Source organism: Podarcis filfolensis, assembly GCF_964270895.1.
Source record: "Podarcis filfolensis genome assembly, chromosome: 8".
NCBI lineage: Eukaryota > Metazoa > Chordata > Lepidosauria > Squamata > Lacertidae > Podarcis > Podarcis filfolensis.
The window spans coordinates 54,234,068-54,256,996 of NC_139611.1; the positions used below are offsets into that span (position 1 = coordinate 54,234,068).

Sequence of the window (22,929 nt, forward strand, 5' to 3'; positions counted from 1 at the left end):
CAAGCAAAGCGGTCATGCGAGGGTTTTTGATTCAACAGAATGCAATAAAGAAGAGAACTCAAAATGAGAAAAAAGATAAAATTTTGGAAAAAATAAAAGAAGGAGAGAAAAGATTAAGAGCGAAACCAAAATCCCAAGAGATTCTGAGAGAAATTAAGTTATATCAAGTACAATATATGAGAATGATAAATCAGGAAGTGGAATGGAAAATCAAACAGATGAGACAAAAGTCTTTTGAATCGGCTAACAAATGTGGGAAACTGCTTGCATGGCAGATGAAGAAAAGACAGAAACTAAACACCATAACAAATTTGGAAGTAAATGGAAAGATTATACAGAACCCATTGGAAATTAGAAACTGCTTCCAGAGATTTTTCAAACAACTTTATACACAAGGGCCACAGAAAGAGGTCGAATTAGACCAATTTCTGAGGAAAAACGGATTACAAAAAATCTCTCAAGAAAAGAGGATAATGTTGAGTGACAAAATTACAGAACAGGAAGTGGAGGGTGCCATTCGGAACATGCAGTTGGGCAAATCTCCAGGACCAGACGGCTTAACCTCCAAATACTATAGAGTTTTGAAAGATTGGTTAATTCGACCACTAATGGAGGTATGCAATGAGATACTAGAGGGGGAAAAGGCGCCGGAGTCGTGGCAGGAAGCTTATATTACACTTATACCAAAAACTGAGTCTGAAAAGACGCAACTTAAGAACTACTGCCCCATATCCCTTCTTAATGTGGATTACAAAATATTTGCGGACATTTTGGCAAATAGATTAAAGAAAGTACTACTGGAAGAGATTCATAAGGACCAAGCGGGCTTTCTCCCGGGTAGACACTTGTCGGACAATACAAGGAACATAATCAACATCTTGGAGAAGTTGCAAGTGAATATAAACACCAAAGCAGTTTTAATCTTTATAGATGCGGAGAAAGCCTTTGACAACATCTCTTGGAGTTTTATGAAGAAAAATCTTCAGGGGATGGGGGTGGGTCAAGGGTTTGAAAATGGTATAAGTGCAATTTACTCAGAACAAAAGGCTAAATTAATTGTGAACAATATGGTGACAGAGGGATTTAAGATAGAGAAAGGTACACGACAAGGCTGCCCAATTTCCCCATTGTTATTCATCACAGTCCTGGAGGTATTATTGAACATGATTAGAAGGGACCGTTTGATAAAAGGCATTCAGGTCGGAGCTAAGCAATATAAATTGAAAGCTTTTGCAGATGACTTAGTTTTAACATTACAGGAGCCAGAATCTAGTTCGAAAAGAGTTTTGGAAGTGATCCAAGAATTTGGGCAGATGGCTGGTTTTAAGCTGAATAAATCTAAAACAAAAGTTCTTGAGAAAAATTTAACACCGATTGAGAAAGACAGGTTTCAGAAGGAGACAGGCCTAACAATAGTAAAGAAGGTTAAATATTTGGGGGTTAATATGACTGCTAAGAATTTAAACTTGTTTAAAGAAAACTATGAGAAATGTTGGCTAGAAGTGAAGAAAGATCTAGAGATATGGTCAAACTTGAAGCTTTCCTTGTTGGGAAGAATTGCGGCTATAAAGATGAATGTATTGCCAAGGATGTTATTTTTGTTTCAATCTTTGCAAATTGTGGACAAGATGGACTGTTTCAAGAAGTGGCAGAAGGATATTTCTAGATTTGTCTGGCAGGGCAAGAAGCCTAGAATAAAATTTAAAATACTAACCGATGTAAGAGAAAGAGGTGGCTTCGCCCTGCCAGACCTGAAACTCTATTATGAATCGGCCGCATTTTGCTGGCTGAAAGAATGGCTGCTTCTTGAAAACACTGACATTTTGGATTTAGAAGGTTTTAATAATGTCTTTGGGTGGCATGCATATCTGTGGTACGACAGGGTCAAAGCTCATAAAGCATTTAAAAATCATATTGTCAGGAAAGCATTGTTTAATGTCTGGTCAAGATATAAAGACTTATTGGAGAACAAAACCCCAAGGTGGTTGTCACCAATGGAGGCAAAGGCACTTAAAAAGTCCAATATGGAGGCCAAATGGCCGAAATATTGGGAAATACTGGAACAAGAAGGGGATAAATTGAAATTGCAGAGTTTTGAGAAATTAAAAGATAAGGTGCGAGATTGGCTGCACTATTTTCAAATAAGAGAAGCCTATAACATGGATAAAAAAATAGGTTTCCAGGTGGAAAAATCAAAATTGGAAACTGAGTTGTTAGAACCCAAAACTAAAATACTTTCAAGAATGTATAACTTGCTGCTAAAATGGAATACGCAGGATGAAACAGTTAAATCTGCTATGATTAAATGGGCACAAGATGTTGGTCATAACATCATGTTTGCTGACTGGGAACGGTTGTGGACCACAGGTATGAAATTTACGGCATGTAATGCCCTAAGAGAGAATATTATGAAAATGATATACAGGTGGTACATGACACCAGTCAAGCTTGCAAAAATCTACCATTTGCCTGACAATAAATGTTGGAAGTGTAAAGAAAGTGAAGGAACATTCTTTCACCTTTGGTGGACATGCCCAAAGATTAAGGCTTTCTGGGAGATGATATATAACGAAATGAAAAAAATCTTTAGATATACATTCCTTAAGAAGCCAGAGGCCTTTCTCTTGGGCATGGTGGGCCAATTGGTGCCAAAGAAAGATAGAAATTTCTTTATGTACGCAACAACAGCAGCAAGAATTCTCATCGCAAAGTATTGGAAGACACAAGAGCTACCCACCCTGGAAGAATGGCAGATGAAGCTGATAGACTATATGGAATTGGCGGAAATGACTGACAGAATCCGAGACCTGGGAGAAGAGTTGGTGGAAGAAGACTGGAAGAAATTCAAAGACTACCTTCAGAAATATTATAAAATCAATGAGTGTTAAAAATGTGCTTGGATGGGTAATAAGTGGTAATTAGTGATAAAAGTTATTAAGACTATGCAAAAAAGGTATTGATAATTGGTTGAAAAATAGGGATATAGTATATGTTATGGTACAAAGTTTAAACATTTGACAAAGGGTAAGAATTTGCTGAATTAAATATTTGAATGGGAATACAAAAAGGGGAAGGTGCGAGGAGGTCAAGAACATAAGCATATGAAATTGAGGCTATTGGAAAAATGGAATGGTTTTATTTTTTCTTTGTTTAAATGTAATTTTTCTTAATTAGCTGTGCTTTTCTTTCTGTATTTTTTTCCTTTTTTTCTTTTTTGCGTGTTTCTTTTTTCTGTAATTTATGGTTTTTTATTCTGTGAATTTCTATTTTTCTTTTCTTGTAAAACTTTAATAAAAATCTTTAAAAAAAAAAACAAACAAAAGCATCAATTCTTCGGCGATCAGCCTTCTTTATGGTCCAGCTCTCACTTCCATACATCACTACTAGGAAAACCATAGCTTTAACTATACGGACCTTTGTTGGCAAGGTGATGTCTCTGCTTTTTAAGATGCTGTCTAGGTTTGTCATTAATTGTATACAAGTCTCTAATTGGATCAACAAAAGTCCATTGTGAGGCCAGACAATTGAAGCAATTGACCATACCAAGGATGGCTTCAAAAGAACATGAGATAAGTTAATGGAGGATAAAGTTATCAATGGCTACTAATTATGATCGCTTGTATGCTACCTTCAGGATCAGAGGCCACACACTTTCAATGGAAGAATCGGGACAGATTTAAAAACAAACAAACAAACAAAAAACTTCTTCACACAGTGCATAGTTACCGTATTTTTCGCCCTATAGGACGCACTTTTTCCCCTCCAAAAATGAAGGGGAAATCTGGGTGCGTCCTATGGGGTGAATGCAGGCTTTCGCTGAAGCTTGGAGAGCGAGAGGGGTCGGTGCGCACCGACCCCTCTCACTCTCCAGGCTTCAGGAAGACATCCGCAGCCTAGGCAGCCCTGCGGGAAGTCCCGCAGGGCTGTCTAGGCTGCGGATAGTAGCCTGCTTCCCGGAGCGCCGGGCGCGCTGAAAGCAGAGCGCCCGGCGCTTCGGGAACACATCCGCAGCCTAGGCAGCCCTGTGGGAGGTCCTGCAGGGATGTCTAGGCTGCGGATAGCAGCCTGCTTCCCGGAGCATCGGGCGCTCTGCTTTCAGGGCGCCCAGCGCTTCGGGAACACATCCGCAGCATGGGGAGTCCTGCAGGAGTTCCCTGCAGGGCTCCCCATGCTGCGGATAGCAGCCTGCCACCCAGCGGGCAGGGTTCCCTGAATCAGAGCGCCCCTCGTGCTGGGCAGACATCGGCCAGCCCCACAAGCTCGGGGGACAGCAGGGAGGCGCAGCGCCGCCATCCTGCTGTTCCTCGACCTGGTTCAGTTTCTCCGACCTGCTTTTTTGGGGGGAAATAAAGGAAAAAAAAATTTCCTTTATTTCCCCCCCAAAAAAACCAGGTGCGTCCTATGGGACAGAGCATCCTATGGGACGAAAAATACGGTAAACTATGGAACTCTCTTCCACAGGAGGCAGTTATGGCCACCTACATGGATGTATTTAAAAGAGGATCATGCAGATTCATGGAGGATACAACTAGCAATGGCTACTAGCCACAACGGCTAGTTCTGCCTCCACTGGCAGTGTGCCTCTGAATAGCAGCAGCTGAGAATCACAAGTGGGGAGGGTGCTGTTGATCTCAGGTGGGTTCCCATTGGGACATCTGCTTGGCCACCATGAGAAGAGAATTCCAGGCTAGATGGGCCCTCTTTGACCTGATCCAGAACGGTGCTTCTGATGTTCTGAAGGTTCAGTGGTGACTAAACATGATGGTTGTCAGATCAGAGGCTGAACACCAGCTATTGAGGGCTATTGTGCTCACTCCCTCCTTATGGGCTTCCTGGAGGCATCTCAGTGGCCACTGTGAGGATGCGCAATCAGGACAATTGGCTGCAATACAGTGAGGTGCGGCTATCATTTTCAGAGTACAGAACAGCTTTCATCTATAAAGGTGGTTCCTAGATTAACAAGAGGCATATCTCTGCCTTTCCTGGAAGGAAATGATTTGAATCAAGCTTTCTTGCATAAACCCTTGCCAGAGGTGTGAAGCCACTTCAGAGACATGCCAATTTGCTCCCAAGCAAACACTGCAATGGACTCTGGACTCTTACATCAAAACCAATCCCAGATTTAATCAGTTTATTCATATAATGAATCACTTGATGCTGGAATTAATTGGGAAAAATCAATCTTCAGTAGTGAATTAAAGCTTTAGCCGCAGCGCTTTGAAGGGTTGTTTCTCTGCCACTCCTATCTGAAAGGAGATCTTGCCATTTTTCATTATTATTAGTTATTTATTGTTGTTGTTTAAATCTTGTATTTTCCCCAAAATGGGACTCCAGAAGGCAGCTTCCAAAATGAAACCCATACAAATAAAATACAAAAAGCTAAAACATATAAAAATCATCATTAAAAAGTAATTAAACTCATAAAATAATGATGATGATGATGATGATGATGATGATAATAATAATATATTAATATGCAGACAGAACAGCATTATTAAAAGCCCTTTCCAGTCAGTTCCCAAAGGCCTGTTGAAATGAAAACTTCTGGCAGAAGGACAGCAAAGAGGGAGACACAGGTTCCTTCCATTTCTGGCTGCCAATGGCAAATACTTGATTCTGAATCATAGAGTTGGAAGGGACCCTGAGGATCATCTAGTCCAACCCTCTGCAATGCAGGAATATGCAGCTGTCCCATACAGGGATCAAACTTGCAACCTTGGCATTATCAGCACCACGCTCTAACCAACAGAGCTATCTGCTGAATGACTCAAACCCTGATTTTGTATTTGCTCTGCTTCAGGTAAGTGTTTCTGCCCTTAGGATGTCTAAGCCACTATTTCTACATATATGCATTTAAAAGTTTGTTTGACAGTTTATTTTATCATATAATTTTATAAGTCTTGTTTGTTTGTTTGTTTGTTTGTTTGTTTGTTTACAGTTGAAAAAGTGCTCCAGAAATGTTTGTAACATTGCAGGGATAAGCCCATCAGTTCTGTGGACAGCTAGCTTCTGCTGAAAATGAACCTGAACTGGTTTCTCCTGATCTCAGTTTTAAGGAGGAATTATTACATGTCTGAACAAAATGTGCACTGCTCAAATTGCATATGTCTTTCTTTATGCACCCTTCACCTACCTATAAATGATGAAGTTTATCTGAAAGCAGCCCTGTTCAGGGAAGTTCTTAATGTCTGATCTTTTATCGTGTTTTTAGTATTCTGTTGGGAGCCGCCCAGAGTAGCTGGGGAAACCAGCCAGATGGGCGGGGTATAAATAAATTATTATTATTATTATTATTATTATTATTATTATTATTGTTATTATTATTATTATTATTATTATTATTGCAGTGGTGAAGGTTAGAATTATTTTATAGATTATAGTAAATATCCACCCCTGTGGACTATCCAAAAGCTCCAAAGATGCATCAGGAATTTGACAACTACCTAAAAAGAGGGAGGGCTTCTGTTAGTCACAATAAATCTTCCAGTTATTCAGCATCAGCGTGTGAATGCCCACAGTCATCAAATGTTGGATCTTTACTGAGACTTTTTTTTCTTATTTGACATGTTCCAGAACACATTCCTGGTGCTAGAAATCCCTCTGGGGCTCTACCATGGATAAAGAGAGCTCAATGTGGTGTAATAGTTAAAGTGTAGGACTAGGACCTGAGAGACCAGGGTTCGAATCCCCCCTCAGCCCTGAAGCTCACTAGGTGGCCTTGGGCCAGTCATCGTCTCTCAGCCTGACCTACCTCACAGGGTTGTTGTGAGGATGAACTGGGGAGGCAGGCAATGGGTGATATAGAAATGTAATAAATAAGTATTGGACAAGCACATAACATGCAGACGTGCCTCCTTCATTCAGTACACAAGGGTGTGTGTGTTTCAGAACAGGGGCAGCGTACATTTTCAGCAGAGTCAAAAATGCCTTTCCTGGCATTTTCTGGTGCTTGCAGAAATGTTTCCCTGATAATTAACATTGCTGTATTTTACTTACTCTCAGTTCCTGTGCCCACAGCAACAACGTTTGTAGTTTAATGGTGAATTTTGGATATAATAGAGATGTAAAAGATTTGGATTATTATAAAAGATGTAGGAAGAAATTACAGTCATACCTCGGGTTGCGAACGCTGTGGGTTGTGCGTTTTCAGGTTACGGACCACGCCGAACCTGGAAGTACCGGAACGGGTTATTTCTGGGTTTCGGCGCTCGCACATGCGCAGAAACACCAAATCGCATCACGTGCATGCGCAGACGCAGGGCTGCGGGTTGTGAACCCTGTGGGTTGCGAACGTGCCTCGTGCACAGATCACGTTCGCAACCCGAGGTTCCACTGTACTGACAATAGGACCCACAAAGGGGAGGGTGTAAGTCCAGGAAATTCTATGGAATCTTGTCTTCATGTTCATGTTGTATGTTGGATATGCAACTGTAAAACTGTAATTTGAAAAACCTAATAATAATAATAATATGCCTACAGCAAGCGGCATCATTCTTTTCACTATGTGCTTCTTGATAGGCTGGGATTTCCAACATGATGAAGTCAGAAAGGAGAAAAAGGTGGTATCTTGTGGGGGGGATAGGTTCGTGCCACTCCTGCAGCAACATTCATGAAAAAAATGTTGGGGGGAAACATAATCATAATAGTTCTCAGGAAATATATTCCCCTTTCCAACTCACCCCCCTACTAAAATGATTATTATCAGCTGAACTTGAAGAGGGATATAATTTAGCACGGCTCCATGGTCTTTAGTGCGACCGAGCTGAGCACACAGTGATGCAATTGTACCTGACATCGCCTTCAAACTATGTCACCACCATGGATACATTTCTGCCCTGCAGCAATCCTGGTCTGTGATATACAGAAGCAGAATAGCGTGAGCTGGTCCAATTATTGCTGGGATCATATGCGGAAAGGGTGGGACTTCAGGAATCTTTTGTGTTTGTGACATCTGACTTTAGCAGCTGTTAATCCCCAGCATCTGGGGGTGGAAGTGACAATGGGCGAAGTCAAGGCAAGGGATGAGCCTGGGTGGAGGACAAGAAGCAGCAGAGTGTAGGAGGACATGGGGACAAAGGGGAAACAGAGCCACATGGGAGCATCCTCTTGGCAGCTTGGCGTGCAAAGAGATTGCCAGACAGACCCCCAGGATAACATTGATATCAGTATAAACTGTATGCTGGCACCCGTCTTTGCTTAAGAGTATTGTGCCCCTGTAGCAACCAGGAGGTAGAATCTATAGTGGTGGTTCCCAAACTTTTGTAGGGCAATTCCCCCAGTGGTGGTGGTGGTGGTTATTATTATTTTATTTCTATACTGCCCTATACCGGAAAGTCTCATTCTCAGTGCCCCCTACCCAACCATATAAAAAGCAATCTTCGGAACAGCGGTTTGCACAACCCACTAAGGAAGATAATGACACAATACCTTGCACAACAGTAACAATCAGTTGCACATTTATCCAAAATCCAATTAAAACTATTTGGTTTAATTCATTCATTCATCAAAACTGACACCACTGGCCTATAGCATATGTCCTCCTGTTCTCCAGTTTCTATGCTGGAGTTCTGTTGCTGACACTTATTGACCAAACTACCAGGAAGGTCAGTTCAGTTTTATGTTAAATATCACTGATGGAAGATAAAAACCCAAGAATCTCACTGACAGTGGCTGAGAGCACAAGAGAACAGCTCACCACCTGAAAATGGGATGAGCATCATCACAGACTAACCTAATATTATTGTAGTGTTAATATGTTGGCTCTGACATTGCACTTCACATTCTGTTTTGCTCTGAGATTCTTGCATACTGCGTGCTGCTGATTTTTGGTCTATTGGCTGATTGGTTGGTTGGCTCCAGGCTCCACACCAGCTTTAGAATGTGCAAAATCCCCCCTTCTTTGACCCAGAAAGCGCATACAGATGACAAGCAAGGCAAGTTGCACGTGAGGAAGCCTCCCAGCTGGCCATTACAAGGAACAGGCTAGCAGGCCTGCCCAGGACTAAGGCCACAGGCCAGCAAGCTGGGAAGCATCTTTGCAAGCTTTTGGGAGCAAGAAAAGGTTCAGTTGGGGTGACCAAAAAAGAAGACACCAAACTGCAGAAACTTTGTATATGTGATTTATATGATAAAGGCTTTGCTATGATTTAAATAGAATTACAATACAACAGAAAACGTTGTTGTTATTTTTGACAACCATCTGTCTTGGGAGACAATGGAGGAACATGCTTTTGAAGTCAAACCGTTGGAGAGTTACAGCACTTGCTGTGGCTGTAGAGACCGATATGGGAGAGACATGTTTTGTTGCAGCTGGGGCAAATGAAGGTGTCCTGTTGTGTTGCTGCAGATGCACCATGGTGTTTCTACCCTCCGCACTCCTCACAGTGGTCATTCCTCCTCTGGTCACTGCTGTGGATGCACAACTTGACTGTCTCCAGGTACTGCGGTCATCTGCAAGGGAGAGCCACAGTGTGGGGTTACCATCCTCCATGTCTCCTTTACAAACATCTTTGTAATGTAGAGTTGGTCTGCCAACTGGCCTGGTGCCTGAAGCCAGCTCCCCATAGAGCACATCCTTGGGGATCCTGCCATCTTCCATTCTGTGTACATGACCAAGCCAGCATACAACGTGGCTGAGACAGGAGTGCAAACATACTGGGAATGTGGGCTTGGTAGAGCACACCTTGCTTGTGACTCTGTCCTGCCATGTGACGCCCAAAATGCAAGTCCTGCTTAAGGAACCCTAAGAAGGGAGAGCAAGGGCCTTGAAGCCACACATCAACCATTAGCACCTGGGCCTGGCTGCTTATGCATCACAAATAAAGAGACCCCAAAATCCATTGGCCACCATCTACCATAAGCATGTCTCAAACAAGCCGTGTATAAAGGAAGGCGACAACATGCATGCACAGCACATGCCATGGGGGAAAGTGAGGGCACTCTGGCTAGAGAGTGGCTGTTTTCCAAGGCTCAGCATTACATGCAGCCATTTTGAAGGCCTTCAAGTCAATGTTGCAAGTCAATTGCAAAAGAGTTGCAGCACTCTCATGTCATCCACTGTCATATATCATCAACGATATTCCCAAATATCAGCATTCATTTTGACAACAAAATGCCAAATATGGTTCTCTCGGGTGAACAGGTTGCCATTCAGACTCAGTCAGGTTTTTGTCGCTCCTGCTGCCTTTCCTGCTATTGGTGCTTTCACAAAACACATCACAGCCTGACCAGCATTTCAAACCCAAATGCCCACGTATTTAGAGCTGGAGGTTCTTTGGAGTCTGAGGAACAGCCCTGGCATCTTTCAATTCAGCCTCTTTCTGTAAGCAATGCTCGGGGTGCCCTTTGAGCTCCATTGCAGCCTTAACTGTCATGTGGGTGATCATGCAACAGAGGCTCAGTTGGAAACTGGTGGGCAGACCAGGGCAGAGCTGGTTTTACTGCTGTAGCAATTTCTGGGTACCTGCCTTTGCTCATCTGTGCAGTGCAATCAAGAGTGTTGAGAAAGAGTACTCTCCCTCATTCCTGATTAGCATCGAAAGGAAATTACTCTATTAACAAAAGAGAAGGGAGAGGAGAAAGAGAGAGCATAAATGGATGGATTCACCAGGGTCTGGCCCACTCATAAAGTGGGGGCAAGCTGCACCATCACTGGCATCAATTTCGGGAGGAATCTCACAGTGTGTGATCTTAATAATAATAATAAATAAATAATAAATTACTGGAAATAGGTCCTTATGCCAGTGCTGCTTCTGTGCCAGCAGAGAGGCGGCACAGGCGGAGCTGTCACAGGTGAGTGGCATGGTGGCTTGGCCAACTGTGGGGGCAGGTGGTGCAGCATAGCATAGCAACATTTCCCTTTTTGCCTCAAGCGATGCCCCTGTGGTTCACACGCAGGGTATGACGGGAAGCATCTAGGACAGCATGCAGATCAGAACAATATGATAACATGTATTGGAGTCCTCAAGTGAGAGTAAAATCAGCCACACCTGAGCCAGTTATAGGGCATGTAGCAATATCACATGAATGGAATCCAATAACGTATAGATAATTGTATATTACCACTTGTTTGAGTTTTATCCATCTGAGGCAACAGGTTGCATCTAGACCAGGGGTTGTCAACCTGGTCCCTACCGCCCACCAGTGGGCGTTTCAGGATTCTAGGTGGGCGGTAGGGGGCTCTACAGCACAAGCTGAATCCTCCTTCCATTGAGCAGTGGGGGGCTCTAAGGAAATTTTACCATCAAGAAAGATGCATTAGTGGGCGGTAGGTATAAAAAGGTTGACTACCCCTGATCTAGACGAAAGCTTTATCAGGCTGTCTGCATAGCAAGTTCTGCAGGAAAAATCCTTTTCATAGGCAAGGTTTCTCTTTCAGTGACCTGGAACAGGGCCTTTTCCATGATGGCACCTTGGCTATGGAATCCCCTCCCTCCTGAGATACAATGATGTCATCATTGGCCAGCTTTGAACACCAGTTAAAAACATTTTTACTCCCCCAGGCTTTTAGAAGGGACTGACTTGGGGCTGAGTTAACAGATTGTACGCAGCAGTTGATAATAGATGATGCCACAAGAGCAAGGCAAATGTTGTCTTCCTGCCTGAATCCATTTCATGAGCTATTGTTGCTTGTAGGCGATGGGAACGCTCAGGGGAAGACTTTGGTAATCTTTGGTAATATGGCGCACTGAGTGAAGCTGAAATTTGGTGGCCCCAAATGGATCGTTTCCATTATGGATCTTGTTAATTTTGAGCCCCCACGGCTTGGCGGAGGGGAACACATCTTTTTAGTGTGGCAGCACTGATTGTCTGCAGCGAATAGCAGGCAGGCACTTTCACTGTGTGGTTTTTGACACCTGCTAAAAACTTCAGGAAAGCCAACCCAGTCATATAATTTTGTGTGTGCATACACACACACACACACACACACACACACACACACACAGCGGTTTATTTTATCTATATTTTGATCATTTTATTACGTCTATAATGTCTGTTTTTATTGCTATTTCTAATGAATATTTTACACCATTTTATGTAAACCGCTTGGCTATATTTTTCAAGTGGTACATAAATCTACCTAAATAAATAGCACTCCCAGCATCCATAGCATGGCATGCTGTCATTCTTTGAAAGCACAGAAGCAGCACAGAATTGAACTTCTTGGAAATATCCACTGTTTCTTTCCTTTCCTTTTCTTTCGTTTCTTAAAGTAAGTTACTAGTTTTTGGTTGTGTGGGTGGCAGCTGCTGAAATCTCAGAAGCCAGGAAAGTAGGTGGAAGAGATTCCCGGAGGTTTCTAGCAACTGTTGGCAGGCTCCAGTGCCTTCTGCCTCTCTAGAAATAACAAAAATTATGCAAAGGAGTGAAAATGGTAAGACACATGAAGTAAACAATGCAGATGTGTTCAATTTGCATGATGAATATAGGCTGTGGAATCCAGCTTTTCTTGGCGCTGAATTTGGATTATCCAGGAACACTGCTTTTATTTTAATTTAATTAATATACAGTAACAGATGCCGCTGCCACATGGGCAGTTTTTTGGCCTTGCCGATGTCTTACCCTTCCAAATGTCTTTTCAAGAGCTTAGGTTAATTGGAAAGTGCCTAGTATCCTTATTAGATGTATGAATATGCTGATTTGTGCACCAAAATGAGTGGCCCTCAATGAAGGGTCTGGTCATGGCCACTCAGATGCCCCCTAAATTGTCCCCTCATCTCTTACTGTTAAGTTGTGGGTGAACATATCAAACGACACAGCGATTCTTCAAACAACTCTTGTTTATTCACAGGCCAGAACTGAACTGAACTGAACTGAAGGGTTCAGCCAGCTTGCTTATATAGAGCTCCACTACAACGCAACAGTAACCACTTTCTGTAATTATCCAATCACTGAACGTCACTTTCAATCCCTTATTTGTGTATGTGGACCTGAGTGAAAACTATCTACAGTATCCCCCTGCTGGCCCAGGGTGAGAACTTCACAACATAACACTTACCATTTTTGTGGGCTAAACATTTCTTCTTGTTGCTTCCCCATCTTGCAAGCTCTGAATTTGGACACAACATGGAGAATTTGAGTTTTTGGTGGGTGAGGGGAGGAGAAGGGCATATTAGAGGGTCACTGACAACGGTGTAGCAATCCACGGAGGGTCAAATACCGATTACTATTTTTACAGCAGGGTCTCAGCATGATCCCTGTCTCCAGCATCCTGATTTGCCCAATCAGCATGAAATGAGAGGGGTGCCATATTGTATTTTACCTCAGGCCTGAGGTTCTGAGTAAGCAAGATTCATTTCTACCATTTTGTTTTTTGCCAGGCAAAAAGTACATCCATGTTCCTCCCAGATTCAGATAACATTTTGACCTCTATCTATTGACTGCTCAGAAGAGGCAAAAAGAGAGAGGAGGAGGGGCAGCATTTAAAGCACAACCTTTATTGTCTGGTGCAGACAGTCTGAAAAGTCAACAAAGAGGGTGTGTGAAGTGCACAAACGGTTTTGTCATCATAATTGCCCCATTATTTCAAATTATTGAATAATTATTGCACAGCCCTGCTGCAAACACCTCCTCTCTTGCTGAAGCCAAAGATTTTGACTCAGAGGACCGATCCTGTCAGTGCTCAGGACCAAATACAGAACTGGTTCTGTTTCAAAGTGCTACTTTGACAGCCTGCACAATTATGGGTGGTTTTTGTGTGTGTGTTTTTTTAAAAAAAAGACATTTCAGGCCTTTGTCATGAGATTTTACTTCAAAGCAGGGTAGCAGAACAGTTTTTCTACCACAAACCCATATGGATAATCTGCTGCCGGGTCCACAGACTGGGGGTGGTGGGTGAAGTTAGGGGATAAATTCAACACAGTTTGCATTTAACGGCAAAGCTATCAAATTCAAAGTTTATTAAGCAAAATGAGAACTGCAGTACAGTCACTCTTTCAAAATTTGCATTTATCTGGATTTTGCAATGCAGTTTATTATTAACTTATTTGGTGCATTTAAAATCCCCTGGAAGTGTTGTTTTAGATTGAAACACATTAAAAAGTGCTTATCTCCTTCACTGGAGGTTTTTAAGCAGAGATTGGATGGCTATCTGACATGAATGCTTTAGTTGAGATTCCCACATGCAGGGGGTTGGACTAAATGACTTAATGACCATTGGTGTCCCAACTCTAAGATTCTATGGTTTTATTTTATTTTATTTTATTTTTACTACTACTACTACTACTACTACTACTACTACTACTACTGTTACTACTACTACATTTGTATACCACCCTTCATCTGTAGATCTCAGGTGGTTCACAACATAAAAAGGCAGTTCTCAACAAATCTATGAAAATGTTGTGCTCGATTGTTTGTTTTAAGGCATAGTGTATAGCTACAGAAGGTATCGGAAATCACATTACTGGAACATTTGCCTCACTACCACAGAGTTGTCTGAGGCTTGGCTAAATAAGATTGTTTTGACAAAGCATGGTTCCCATTCATGTCTTTTGTAACCAAAAATAGTGTATTACGCAAGAGTCCAATGACTCTTACATCACTATAGAGTGGGTACATGACTTCCCCTTGATGGATTCTTCTCTTGCCTGTTTCAAACCACCTCAGCCAATTAATTTTCTTGTTGATGGCTCCTGATCTGATTTCACTCTGACCCATCACTCCATATTTATTTCTTAATATTAAATACGTTACAAAAAAACCTCTGTGCTTCACTCAGTCACAGAGTTATGGTTTCCTACTCTCTTTTTATTGATCTGTATATCTTATTTACTTTTTACAGCTGTATGTTCAAAAATCAATAAACATATGTTAAAACAATAAATGCAGATTGATGTGGAATTGGGATGGGGCAGATTAATGAATTAGCACATGGAAGACTGACATGAACTGGAAATAGACCCGCTACTTGCATCCCTTTTCCGTAATACTTATTCCTCATAAGGCACCATGGTGTTTCCGGGGGGGGGGCAGCCTTTAATGCTCTGTAAGTTTGGGTTTTCCACTTGTTCAGCATGTTGTTGCGATGGGAGAGAAATTCTTTGGAATACACACACACACACACACACACAGCTTATTTATTTACAATTAAGTGGTACAGAAATTCTGTGGGAAGGGGAAATGATTCAGTTTGCATTTAAAGATGACTCTATCTAATCTGCACTTTCTGAAACAATACATGAAACAAAATACCTTGCTGTCTCAAAATTCACACGTCACCCAATTTTTCGATGCTATTCTCCGGCCTAGTAATATGTACAAAAATGGACATACTGGAGTAAAGTGCCTATAAAATGCATATATTGAAAATAACATACAAAAATTCATTATTTGCCTTGCAAATATATGCGCCTGTTAGGCAAAATGCCCTACAAACAGTGGCGGAGCTTCATGCTCCAGCACCGGGGGATGGAGAGCAGACGGGAGCAGGACTGGCATGCATCCCGGGGGCGCCCAGCGTGGGCAGGGGAGTAGCCATGTTGGCACCCTAGGTATCGCTCTGCCACTCCCCCCACACTCCTCTTCCTCCGCCAGTGCCTACAAGCATACGTTTTTTAGGAGCAATTTACGTTAAAATGCTGATGAATCATAATCCTGAGGACTTTTAAAGAAAAAAATGGCAAACTCTCATGGAAATGAGGACAACTGAACCTAAGAGTGGGAAAGTTAGACACTCAGAGAAGCACAAAATGGACAGCTCTGCCAATCCCTAACCCGGTGTAACCTTATACTCTCAGTGACCCTGTGAGCTAAGTTAGGGAGTTAGGGAAGGAGAAGTTGGCCCAAGCTCACTGGGTGAGTTTTATGGCTGGGTGAGCATTTGAACCCACATCTCTTGTGTCCATTGCACCACACTCGCACACATAGTGCCTGTTGTGCACTCAGCTTTATAAAATCCTAATGCAACACTGTGACGCATTTTTAGTGGTTAGTAATTTTAGTGGTTAGTAAAGCCATCCTGGAATGGTAATCTCAAATGGATAATTTTATTTTTAAGGGTGTGGATTTTATGATGTCCCATAGCTTTTACTTGAGTACATAGCTCAGGTTTGAATTCAGAGCAGTGAGTCATCTGGTTAATGAGGAGGAGGAGGAGAAGAAACAGCTTTGAGCACCCAGAGAAGCCTCTGAGGCCTTTTTCTCAGGCTTCAGATAAGTATCTGGAGAGCAGTGCTAGTGGACATGGAGTGTGTTTGCTCAGAAGATTGGGCCACATGATAAAAAGTTTCTGCAGGTGGTTTTATGAAGCTATTGCCTCCAAAGCTGGCTGAAAACATGTTGGCACCCAGGTTCCTTTGTGATGTTTTGGGTGAAGCTATCATGCAGAGTCAAAAAGCCTGGTCCATCAAGTCAAGCATAGAGTCTTATTTGGCAATCTGGCAGCAGCTTTCCAGGGTCTGAGGAAGATGGTGCTGTTCTCAAGGGCACCTGTAACACAAGAGACAAACATCTGCTTGGCCAATGCATTGCTAAACCTCCTGTGTACAATTACAGCACAGTTTGGGAAGGAGGAGAAACACAACCCAGGTCACATTTAAGGGCAAACTTACCTAATTTGCAGTTTCCAAAGTAACACACAAACCAAACCACAACCATCCCTGGAAAGCAGCACTTCTCTGAATTTTGCAATGCAGCTCTCCAGGCAAGTAATGTTCCCAGAAATGCATGTCCTAGGGTACAGTGTACATAAAAATGCACAGATCGGTGGAAACAGCACCAAAATGTGTTATTATAGGGGCAACAGCTTTGAAGAAATGTGTATATCAAGCAAGACTGCCTACAAACATGTGTGCATGTTGAGAAATTTGCATTTCAATGCTGGTGGGTTTCCACGAGGACCTTTGAAGGGAAAATTCACAAACTGGTGTGGAGAACTGAACTTAAGGTTGGGAAAATAATAATGGACAGATAGGCACATCCCTAGGCACAGTTCACTTCCTAATAAATAATCTTCTTCCTGTAGGTGGTCCTGGATGCCCCCCTGCCACCACTGTTTACCTGGAGACATCAGAGACTGAGCCTGTGACATTTTTTGCACATAAAGCATGTGGTCTACTACTAAGCAGTGGCACCTTCACTTCCCTGGGAACACAGAAGCATATCCAGACACCAGCTGCTTTAAAGTGTACATTTCTTTGGCCCAGTGAAACTTGAGGACACGGGTTCTGGGAGAGGGGCTTGTGCTCTTTGACAAAATTATCTGCATTCTCCCCAGGTCAAGGGAGCAGAAAAGGCTGTAGCATCTTTGGTATCCTACTCCTGCAGTCTTACCTATACCACTGCTAGTTCACCCTCACTGGTCCTGCTCCACATCTGAGCATTTCCACCTGCATGAAATGCATAATTGAACTCTGATCATGCCTCTTGCTTGCATGGATAGAGGACAGAGAGGGTGTAGAAGCCATTCCACTGTGGGAAGGTAACATTGACAGCCATTGCTCTGCCCACTGTTGCCTCTGACTTTGCTCACCACCCCAGGCAGGTGGCCCCCCAGAAGAATGCTCTGAGGAGAATGTGGCCCTTGCAGTTGCTGCACGATGCACAGGCTGAAGCCCTCATGCAGCCCTGACCACCTCTTACTGGGGCCCTGAAGTTTCCCCTGTTCCTCCATCCCATCTGAGTTCTTTCCTTCCAGTTCGTTTCCTCCTTATTTTTCCTGTCTTTTAAATATGTTTCTTCCTCTTTTGATGTAGCTTTAAAAACATTTGGAAGGGGCAATGTTTAAAATAAATTGAAGTCTGTTTGTTTTTTACTTCTTTTCCTGGGGGCAACTGTACCCTGCCAGCTGTCTGAGAACAAATTGCAGGGTTTCTGTCTTCTGTATGTGCATAGCACATAGAAGTCAGAACATAATTGATTTTGCTTGTTTTCCAAAACAGGAGCTGTGTTGGTCTTCTGTCCTAAAAACATTACTATGTACATAGTTAAGAACATTCCCATCAAACCCTGAGTAGGGCTGGCTTACAAAGTAGAGAGGTGTATATGAGAATTCTAATAAGTGGTAGCTATGCTGGATGTGGGTGGCGCTGTGGTCTAAACCACAGAGCCTAGGGCTTGCCAATCAGAAGGTCAGCGGTTTGAATCCTCATGACAGGGTGAGCTCCCGTTGCTCGGTCCCTGCTCCTGCCAACCTAGCAGTTCGAAAGCACATCAAGTGCAAATAGATAAATAGGTACCGCTCCGGTGGGAAGGTAAATGGCATTTCTGTGCGCTGCTCTGGTTCGCCAGAAGTGGCTTAGTCCTGCTGGCCACATGACCTGGAAGCTGTACGCCGGCTCCCTCGGCCAATAAAGCGAGATGAGCGCAGCAACCCTAGAGTCGTCCGCAACTGGACCTAACAGTCAGGGGGCCCTTTACCTTTACCTTTATGCTGGAAATGGAAGCAGAGCAGTCTTTATCCCAGGTTAGTTAATTCAAAAAAATATATTATTACCTCTGTCCATCAGCAACAGTGGACCACTCATTGCCAGCATATAGCCCCTGGAGGAATGGAGCTCAGGTAAAGTGTCCAGATCCATGGAAGTAATAGTCCTGCTCTCTTTTGCCTTGGTCAGACCCCACCTGGAGTCCTGTGTCCAGTTCTGGGCACCACAGTTTAAGAAGGATATTGACAAGCTGGAAAATGTACAAAGGAGGGTGACCAAGATGATATAGGGTCTGGAAACCAAGCCTTATGAGAAATGGCTGAGGGATTTGTGTATGTTTAGCCTGTAGAAGCAGAAACTGAGAGGTGATATGAAACCCATCTTCAAACATCTAAAGGCCTGTGACATGGAAGATGAAGGCAGCTTGTTTTCTGCTGCTCTGGAGGACAGAACCCAAGCCAATGACAAGAAAGGACAGTCTGACCATACATTAGGAATAACTTTCTGATGGAAAGAGTTGTTCGACAGAAGAAGAAGAAGAAGAAGAAGAAGAAGAAGAAGAAGAAGAAGAAGCAGCAGTGGAGTTTGGATTTGATATCCCGCTTTATCACTACCCGAAGGAGTCTCAAAGCGGCTAACATTCTCCTTTCCCTTCCTCCCCTAAAATGAACACCCTGTGAGGTGAGTGAGGTTGAGAGACTTCAGAGAAGTGTGACTGGCCCAAGGTCACCCAGCAGCTGCATGTGGAGAAGCGGAGACACGAACCCGGTTCACCAGATTAAGAGTCCACCGCTCTTAACCACTACACCACGCTGGCTCTCAGTAGACTGGATTATCTCAATAGATGGGGGACTGTCCTTCCTTGGAGGTTTTTTAATAGTGGTTTAATGGCCACCTGTTTTTTAGCTGTGATTCCTGCATTGCAGGGGGTTGGACTAGATTACCCTCAGGATCCCTTCCAACTCTACAGTTCTATGAGTCTATGATTTTTTAAAATTCTAGGTTACCCACCCCAGCACATAATGAATTACAGGGCTCTGATATACACACAGTTCTTTTTGTTGGTGTTGGGGTCAGGAAACCTTCCATGGGATCGCAGAAGCCTCACACACAGAAAAGCAACTGGCAGGGTTACTTGCAGGAACCATGTGTTGTGTGTATCGGATCCCTGCATCCTCCCTCTGCACAAGACACACACACCCTGCCAGGCCTTTGAGCTTCTTCCTAGCTCTTCAGCAATGCCCCTTGGCCCCAGTACCATTGCAGATTCCAGCAGGGCCCCACTTCTGAAGACTTCAAGAAGAACGTTTGCAACACTCGATCTGCATACAAGAAGATGTTGCTAAGAATTTGGATTTACATGGTAATGTAACAAGAAAAGGAGTGGCTGCTGAGCTCTGTTTCGGAGGCTGTGTTCTAAGACACGCCGAGTAATTGATAGATGATATCAATCTCAGGCAAGGCACAACAGGGCTTCCAGCAATGTGGTCTAGGGTGGAGAAGGATTCTTCTAATCTGGAATCAGCCCTAATGAAAACAGCTCCCAGTTGCCTAAATATCAGCCGTGTCCTGAGATACCCTCAGGATAGCCAACCCTTGCTGGTTCCTCCGCTTACAAACTCACTTTGAATGATAAAAATGGACAGAAAGTCAGATCTGGATTCACACTACAGTCCCTTGAAAGGACATTAGGTGGAGAAGCCTTAGACCATTATTAACTTGCCTCTAGGGTGGAAACAGTGTTTCCGTGCGCTACTCTGCTTCGCCAGAAGCGGCTTCGTCATGCTGGCCACATGACCCGGAAGCTGTACACTGGCTCCCTCAGCCAGTAAAGCGAGATGAGCGCCGCAACCCCAGAGTTGGCCACGACTGGACGTAATGGTCAGGGGTCCCTTTACCTTTACTATGGTGGCCAATTACACAGCAAATTCTCTCCACCCCCCAAAAAAAATTGTCAGAAGAGAATACCAGTTTGCATAAAATTTGGATATACTGTAGGTGCCATGTCCGACTCTTCATGACCCCATGGACCAGAGCACGCCAGGCACTCCTGTCTTCCACTGCCTCCCACAGTTTGGTCAAACTCATGCTGGTAGCTTTGAGAACACTGTCCAACCATCTAGTCCTCTGCTGTCCCCTTCTCCTTGTGCCCTCCATCTTTCCCAACATCAGGGTCTTTTCCAGGGAGTCTTCTCTTCTCATGAGGTGGCCAACGTATTGGAGCCTCAGCTTCACGATCTGTCCTTCCAGCGAGCACTCAGGGCTGATTTCCTTCAGAACGGATAGGTTTGATCTTCTCGCTGTCCATGGGACTCTCAAGAGTCTCCTCCAGCACCATAATTCAAAAGCATCAATTCTTCGGCGATCAGCCTTCTTTATGGTCCAGCTCTCACTTCCATACATCACTACTGGGAAAACCATAGCTTTAACTATACGGACCTTTGTTGGCAAGGTGATGTCTCTGCTTTTTAAGATGCTGTCTAGGTTTGTCATTGCTTTTATCCCAAGAAGCAGGTAACTTTAATTTTGTGACTGCTGTCACCATCTGCAGTGATCATCGAATAAGTATCATATATTAAAAAACATAAATACATCTCCCCATAATTGGGAGGACTGCAACCATAGAATCATAGAATCGTAGAGTTGGAAGGGATACCAAGGGTTATCTAGTCCAACCCCCTGCAATGCAGGAATCTCAGCTGAAGCATCCATGACAGATGACCGTCCAATCTCTGCTTAAATAACCAAGTGACTTGTGTGCAGGGTCTAAACTTGTTTATGGGCCCTTCTGCTTGTATGCTGCCTGCTCAGCGCATTGTGCAGGTGACACTGAAGGATGAGTCAAGGTGCCTGCATTTCTCCCTTGTGATGGCTCTTTATCTTTCAAATGGATCTTGGGCCTAACAGCCCTTCACTCAGAGGGCTGTTCTCTCACTGCCTTTGAGATGGAGGACTGTTCTCTGTCAAGAAGGGCACTTGGGCCCTGGGCAATGGATATAGGATATAACATTGAAATGGCAGCATGGGAAAGATTGTGGAATGTAGATTTGAAATTTACAGCATATTATGTGTTAAATGAAAAAGATTTTTAAATGATGTATCTGGCTCCTAGTAAACTTGCAAGAATATATGAGTCGGAATCAGATAGCTGCTGGAAATATAAAGAAAAAGAAGGTACTTTTCTCCATATATAGTGGTCATGTAAGACAGCAAAAGCTTTCTGGGAAATTATTTATAATGAGTTGGGAAAAAAATACTTTTGTGAAAAACCAGAAGCTTTTCTTTTATGTATAATTGGTGGGGAAGTACCTACTGACCACAAAAAATAATAATTGTTTGTGTATGCTACCAGGGCTACTTGAATGATTTATGCCCAAGGATGGAAGGAAGAAACAGTTCCAACTAAGGAAGACTGGAAATTATAATTAATGGAATGTGCTGAAATGGCAAAACTCACCAGAAGAATAAGAAATCAAGAAGTGAGACTTTTTATTGTAAATTCATTGAATATTTGAGGACATATTGTAAACAAATTAAAACATTAGCAGGATTGATATAAACACGTGCAGTAAGAGATAATTAAGGTTGGGAAAGGGAAAAATCATAAATATATTTGAATTGGATATGCAGTAATAAAAATATATGAAATAAATAACCACAGAAAGGAGGGGAGGGAAGTCGAGAGGAATGTAAATTGGATTTGTAAAGACTTTGGGTGGCGGGGAATGGCTAAAATTATTGTAAAAGTTGAAAATGAAAAAGAAGATTATAAAAAAGAAGGGCACGTGGTCCATCTCCTTCCTTCAGAGCTACTGTCTTGCCCTTCGAGATCAGTGTTCAATGTTGTGTTAGCAATAGATGAAGTTAATATTTTCTTTTTCAATGTGTATGTATGGTGTATGGAGTGTTAATTACTGGATTGCCTTTTGTTGATTGATGCATATTGCTTTGTTTTGTTTCGTATTTGTTTTGTTAGGTTTTTAAAATTAATAAAGCATTAAAAGAGAGAGAGAGAGAGATCAGTGTTCAATAGGAGCCTGCTCTGGGCATAGTGCTGATCAGTTGAAGCACTCAGGTGCATCCATCTGCCAAAGGCAAGGGCTCTAGCACCATGCAAGGGCAGGAATGAAGAAAGAGAATCGCCCTGCATGCTGGAACTTGCCAGCCCTGCTCTCACTAAATCCTGCCTCTGGCTTTGGTGGGAAGCCAAACCCCATGGCAATTCACATGCACATCACATACAAATCACGTGCAAACAATTGTAATAATTTGTCTCATTAATTTGTCTCAACAGAACGTGAGGGAAAGAACAAAAGCCACCTTCGCCAACCTGGTACGCTCCAGATGTTTTGGACTACAATTCCCATCAGCCCCAGCACCATACCGTCATGCTGGGGTCTGGAGGGCGCCAGCTTAGCCAAGGCTGAATGAAAGAAACTAAGCAAAATGGGGAGAGGAGGCACCCAAAGAAGAGTCTGCTAACTCCTTTGCAGCCAGCTTTCATTCCTTCTGAGTGGTCAGTTACAAATGGAGGTGATCAGGGATGGGGGAGATGTTTGATTCT

At 43.0% G+C, this 22,929-nt stretch overlaps 1 long non-coding RNA gene across 1 annotated transcript; it reads left to right on the forward strand.

Moving 5' to 3' along the window:
- Positions 1-10,723: 10,723 nt before the first annotated feature.
- Positions 10,724-22,929, forward strand: LOC310767894. Its single transcript, XR_014551104.1, has 3 exons — positions 10,724-12,970; positions 21,718-21,844; positions 22,660-22,929. It is a non-coding gene; the product is annotated as an uncharacterized lncRNA (long non-coding RNA).